The 6,563-nt window shown below is 46.7% G+C and overlaps 1 long non-coding RNA gene across 1 annotated transcript; it reads right to left on the bottom strand.

Annotated features, from left to right (window-relative positions):
- Window positions 1-1,811: 1,811 nt before the first annotated feature.
- LOC124669795 lies at window positions 1,812-2,100 on the bottom strand. The gene is made up of 2 exons (XR_006992328.1): window positions 1,959-2,100; window positions 1,812-1,884 (listed from the first exon to the last, which is right to left on the bottom strand). It is a non-coding gene; the product is annotated as an uncharacterized LOC124669795 (long non-coding RNA).
- Between the last annotated feature and the right edge of the window lie 4,463 nt (window positions 2,101-6,563).

Here is a 6,563-nt window from a genome sequence, read left to right as displayed (position 1 = left end):
GCCACTTGTAAAGAAATATTACAAAATTTATATCTATTAGTATGGAAATGCTTTAGCTTATCATATCTTAATGCAATGCATTACCTAAAGAACTCATTACATGTACTGCAACAAATAGAATTCTGATCCATATATGATAACTTTCCATGTTCGAGTTTTGTATCTTTGGGAGCATCTCTTCATCTTGTACCAGCTTTGTTGTACCTTATGTAGTTCTTGCCATCGATGCTCGACACAAGGTCATGCACAACATCCTTTAAAAATCCTTTAGACCTTCTGGGAAACCTTTCAGCTTAGGGACAACTATATGTGCAATGACACAAGAAAAGACAACATCTCACTCTCTTCCAATCTTAAGACCAATCTTCCAGTTTCTTCATGTTTCTTAAATTTACTCCTGATCTGGTTGACTTTTTATTTTTAAAGAACCCATGCAAGTGATACCTTTTTGCTCGAAATAGCTAAGACATAGTAAGTAGAAAGTGTCAGGAAGTATCAGGATATCAGGAGTTCCACTACAATAATACGATTCACAAGAATATGAATTGGACATATTTTAACCTTGCATATGTCTGATAATATATAATGCAATTATTCTTAAACTTTGATACACCTGCGTGCAAGCTTCATACATTTGTAAAACACTAGGAAAAATACCCGTGCGTTGCTACGGATTCTCCATCCGCTTTTTTAGACACGCGTGCCACGAGACCTTCTTGAGCTAAAGTTGTATGTTTTGCGGTCCTGTTTAACCTACTCACAATTCGAACCAAGAGTTGTCCATTTATATGAGAAATAAATAGCAGGTCAAATATCAGTAAATCAATTTAGCCAAATTTTAGTAAAAACAGCAGCAAAATCTAGTGTCATAAACAGCAACAATAACTTTTTTTTCTAAAATAAATAAACAATAGAAGATGGTTTCTCTTAAAAAATTGAGTAGATCTTTTGTACTACTTCAGTACGAGAGTAGCAGCGAAATCGTATAACGTCTCTCTATTTATGTAGAGGAGCAGTCCGCCCCCCATGGCCACATCTTCTCCACCGATGGAAAGGCCCCAATCTTCCTCCGTCGCTGGAGCCTGGAGCCCGTTCTGCCCATTCGCTTTCACTGAAAGTGTCCAGCATGGTTAAATTATTTCGATCCAAAGATCGGGTGAGTCGCCCCCATACTTTTTCTTCCTCGCCACTGCCGCGCTTTCCCTCTTTGATTCAAATTCCTTTCTCATGGCACAGCAGCGCACCATTCTTTTTTAAATCCCGCTCCCACATTAAATCCTCGACCATACAATGATTATGCTGCTTGTTCTGACTTGTTACAACCCAGAAAACTTACGCATATAAATCGGTGAAATTTCTTACGGGGGCGAGGTGGGACTATCACACAATATCTGGTGTTGAGCCGTAGCGATAATCCGTTCTCTTACGTTCTCGTGAATTGGTCCTGATGACTCTTTGCTAGTTAATTGGGCCTTTCGGTCACCAGCACAGCCCGCCCTGCAACGATAGTTGGTCCAGGGTGACCCACACTCGTGAGCCATCCTCCTGGGCCAGTTAAAGGATGAGCGTGCGTGGCAGATGAGCAACTACAACCAAAGGAGCGATGGTAAGAACAAGGTGTTTATTTTAGGCGGTGGCACATCTGTAATTTTGAAGCACAAACCTGGGCAAAGCTAAAACGGACGAATTTTTTGAGGAGAAACCTTACTTCTTTTATTATTAGGTATAGATGATAAGAAGCATCATAGTAGAGAACCACAAAAGGAATATACCTTATATTAGCACTGCAATGTTTGCGTTACCCTTTTTGACGTTATGTAGAAATCGCTAGCTTCAAACATCTTTCTTTGCGAGGTTCCTCCATTTCTACTTCATTTGCTCTGCCTGCATACAACAATTTTATTATAAAAAACAAAATCCAATTTATGGAACGAACAAATATTAAGATCCAGGTACACCTAAAGCATGCTGTGAAGCTGGTGGCCAATTGACCGTGATCAGTTGATCATTGGCGAAGCCTGCTTCTATCCGTAGGAAATTAACATAAGTGCTTGCATTAATGGCTTGTCAAGAATAGTATGTGTGCACTCGATCCGGCTGTCAGATCTGAGTGTGGACATAAGTGCACCGCAAGCAGATTGCAATCAGCAGAAGCTCCTCTATACGCCTGAACAAAAATGCAAAATCAATTGAGAAATCCGTGCTGCCCAACCATCAGGCTAGTGTTTAGGACAGACCGTATTGATGAGGTCGCTGCTGGGAACTGGTTGTGTCGTATCCGTCGGTGGATGCAGCGAGGTGCGAGAGGAGGCAGGGCGGACGCGGCAGGGGCAAGTGTGGTAGGGACAAGCGCTGGCAGGTGCAGTGAGTGGCGCTGCCGCGCATCAGCATCGCGGCAGTCGGACGAATGTCAGGGTTTGTCAAGGGCATCGGACGGACGGCGGCGCGTGGGCGCACGGTGGACATCGGAGCTCTGATGATCAGAGGTGGCGCTCGGACCTTCAGCGGCGGAGTCAGATGATGACGATCGACAAGGTGAAATTAAACGAAATCAAGTGGAAAGAAAGACAACAACTGAGTTGAACGACGTACTTTGAAGGTGCTTCCGCTCAGCTGCGGGACTGGGTCAGCCGTGATGGATGATGGGCAGGAGTGCGCGAGGACGGCGCCGACGTGCAGGTCATCGGATGCATGCGCCAGGGGAGGATGCGGTAGATGACGGGCGGCGGCGCGCGACGATGGAGCGTAGGCGAGTGCGGTTGCGGCGGCGGACATGTTGGGGGGAGGGGGATCGCGTCTGAGGGAAATTAGGGGAGAGAGAGTCGCGTGGTGGGGTGCCGGATTAGAGTTGCGGTTTGCGTTCAGACTGTGATTAAGTTGTGCGTGGGTGGGTTGTTGTCTGCCCATCAAACACGGAGAGGTTGTGGTGCGTTGGATATTGTGATTGTACAGCCCAGATGATTTGGATGGGACTCTCTGGCTCTTTTATTAGTAGTGGTGACTTGCGATGATCACCGGAGTATTAGCACCTTCGACTGAGGCCTTATCATCAACTGCCGAAGGTGCAATGGCTGGAACTATCATTGCAGAATCATCTGGTTTCTTCTTCGACTTCTTACGATGTCATCCTTCTTAAGCTTGAAATCTTTATCTCGAGAGGCTAATTGCTTAGAAGGAAAATCGATAGTTTCTTGTTTTACTCCAAACTTAGCAGCAATCTTCTGAAACTCGCGATCACAATTATTCGAGCGAGAGAAACTTCCATGAAATGTGATATTGGTCCCATTGTTGCCTGGCATTTTGAGATTTAGGTATGCATAATGTGGCACAACCATGAATTTGGTATAAGCTGGTCTCCCGAATATAGCGTGGTACGGTGATTCTCAATTTACTACCTCAAATTCGATCCTTTCTTTCCTAAAATTGTCGGGTTTCCCGAAGACTACATTCAAGGAAATTCTGCCAAGAGGATATGCTGGCAAAGTAGGGACAATGCCATGGAAACATGTATCAGACTCCTCTAACATTTTGGTTGTGATGCCCATATTTTTTACTGTGCTTGCGAATATCAGATTTAATCCGCTTCCATTGTCCATGAACACTTTACTCATACTGAGTCTCCACTTTGTGCTTTGACTACCAAGGCAGCATGACCTGGTTTTGGGATAGACATCAGATGGTCAGCCCTGCTAAACCGGATGCTCTGTAACGACCAGTCGACGTATTCTGGAATATTCACCATGGTACTTTCTACGAGGTTGATTTCTTGCGTGAGTTTCTTCATCTCTCTTCTAGAAACACCAGTTTTGTGAATCATACTCATCTGTCCCCATGGTGGGGGAAAGGCTTCATTAGTATTACGGGTTTGAACTTGCTGAACTTGGTGCTGAGGCGGAGGTGGTGGCGGATTCGGCTGCTGCGGTTGTCCCCTGCCTGTTTCGTAGAACTTCTGCATTTCAATAAACTATCGACAGTCTCTGAGCAAATGACTCGACTTCTTAGTGTTCTCCTTGGGATCGATATACGCATGTATGTAATAGGGAGCCTTTAGCTGTTCAGCGAAAGGTAATTTCGGGACCCTTGAGGGTCGCTCCCTGTAATTACCACGATTTCCTCCTGAATTATTGCGATTGTTGTCTCGACGATCATCACGCCTATCATCATATCGATCATCTCGCCGATCGGAGTACCCAACAGCTACAATGTTAGTATCATCGTATCCACGGTCTTTCCTCTTCTTACGGCGATCACGTCGATGGCCTGAATCATGCCTCTGCTGGTCATCGTCTTCATCGTCACTGTATGGACGAGGTTTCCTTACATGATCTTCTCCATCAGCCCAACAGTTGGCAATCTCCATAAGTTTGGTGATGGTTTTTGGCTTCTTTCGACCAAGTTCTTCGATATAAGATTCCCGTCGGATGCCATCACTGAAGGCATCAATTGCTCTTTCGACGAAAACATCTTCGGTAGCGTTTAGGAGCTCAGTAAAATGCCCGATGTAGGTGCGCATTGATTCCTTCGGCTTCTGCTGACAATGACGTAGTTCTTCGATTCCGACCGGCCTCTTGTACGTGGCTTGAAAGGTTTTTACGAAGGCGTCAACCAAGTCTTCCCAGGATCTGAGAGATCCTTTTGGCAAGCCTCTCAGCCATGCTCGTGCTGAATCTTTTAGGTAAAGCTGCAGACATTGCATCGCTGCTATTTGATTTCCCTTGTGTAAGATCACAGTTTGTAAGTAATCGTCTATCCAAGATCTCGGCTCCTGCTGTCCGTCATATTTGGTAGCATCAGTGGGAGTAGGCTTGAATCTCTTCGGTGGCATCGTCTCTCGAATCTTTTAACTTAAGCAATCGGCTCCTCGAAGTTCGCCATCATATTCCTGAATTTTTCTCGGAATCGTCGCTATCATATCCTTCTCTTGCAGCACGTCGTCGCCGAGCTTTGTCGATTCTGCTTTGTGTGATATCATCACAAGCGTCTTTCGAATGATGTCTGGATCCACTGCCCTGATCTGTAGCTTTCTCCTTCCTAGAGACGAGCTTATCTCCAAGGATCGCGAGGCTTTCCAGAGCACCTCGATGAGCTTGCGCCATGGGCCCATCGGGTGTCGGCTGGTGGTTGATCAAGTAGGCTGCGAGGTTGGCAGTTGCTCCCTCGACAGTTTTCGGCCTGAGCATGCCTGTGGTGTCCATGGTCATAAAGGAGTTGGACAAGTTTGAAGTTATCTCCCTTGCATCATCTTCCGAAAGTCGAGGCATCCTTAGTTGATATCTTCCTGAACCTTGATTGCTACGAGATGCACTACCATGTGACGCTCTACGTCTCTCACTGGATTGATCGGCTGTGTGTCAGCGTCGCTCGAGGCCTGCTTGCTCGTTTTACAATCGCACTCGATTTCTTTCCAAGGTAGTATGGTACGCATTAAGAGTCCCTGCCGAAGCTCCAGAAGGGATTCGAGTATTGTTGGTTATAGCAGCACGCGCAATTTCCCACTCTTCCTCGGTAATAGTATAGTCACTATTATCGTTGCTAGAGCTGTTCTCAATGTTGTGACGCCTATGGTTGGCACGCGGGGTGCGTTCTCCTTCATCTTCGTCGACCGAGTTCAGGATAGCGTAGATCTGATGATGCGCCACCTTCCAGGTAGTAGCTGTCCTGGTGATGCTGTCGATACTTTCCTCGTCCGAAGAATAATTGGCACTGCAGATAAACGGTGTGTCACCCAAGCCCAATCCATGCCTGGTGTCACAGTTGAGGCAATAGTACGATGTCAGATCGGACGGCATAGAGTCATCGGATCCAACAGACATAGATGACGTCGAACGGCGTAGAGTCGATGGTGGTGAAGATGTTGGTGTTGATGCCAATAGTGCAGTCGATAGACCGACTGAGACCGGAGTCGACGCGGTCGATCCTGCTGCCGATGACGAGGGAGTCCTTGTTGTGTTGGAGACGAGCGGATCGGGCAGCCGAAGAATGCCCTCGGCGTTGATGCAGTAGTGGATGAACCAGCCTTGCAGATCCGAAAAAATCGGACGAGATGAGTTATTGTGCGGAGTAAACTCGAAGGACCCAAATCGAATCGAGTTCCCCGAGCTTGGTGATGAAGGGGCCGACGACAACGTCGGCGATGCTGATGGAGTTGTGGATGACATGACTGAAGTAGCCAATGACGAGCCTTGTGCCAACAGGGTCCCCACAGACGGCGCCAATTGACGAGGGTGCTCCTCGGAAATGCCCACCTTTTGGGGCTTAGGGTTGACGGAATCCTGCAGGCTGACACGAGACGACATCGGATACCAAACAGACAGGGAGAGAGATTTACCCATGTTCGGGGCCCTCGATGAGGTAAAACCCTTACTTCCTGCTTGCCTAATCTTGATTATCGAATATATCGGTTTTACAATGGGGTAGCCGAAGGCTATGACTAAGATCTCGTCGAGAGGCTAAGATTTCTAATGACCTAGCTCTAGACTTGCGGTGAATATGGTTGTGGTGATTATGTGTCCCTCGGCAGACCCTCTTCTGGCCCTCATATTGTAGGCCAGGTCTCGAGAGTT

Source organism: Lolium rigidum, chromosome 7 (assembly GCF_022539505.1).
Source record: "Lolium rigidum isolate FL_2022 chromosome 7, APGP_CSIRO_Lrig_0.1, whole genome shotgun sequence".
Classification (NCBI taxonomy): domain Eukaryota; kingdom Viridiplantae; phylum Streptophyta; class Magnoliopsida; order Poales; family Poaceae; genus Lolium; species Lolium rigidum.
Note: the sequence above shows the minus strand (reverse complement) of the source record. Positions and strands in the feature narration are given on the sequence as shown.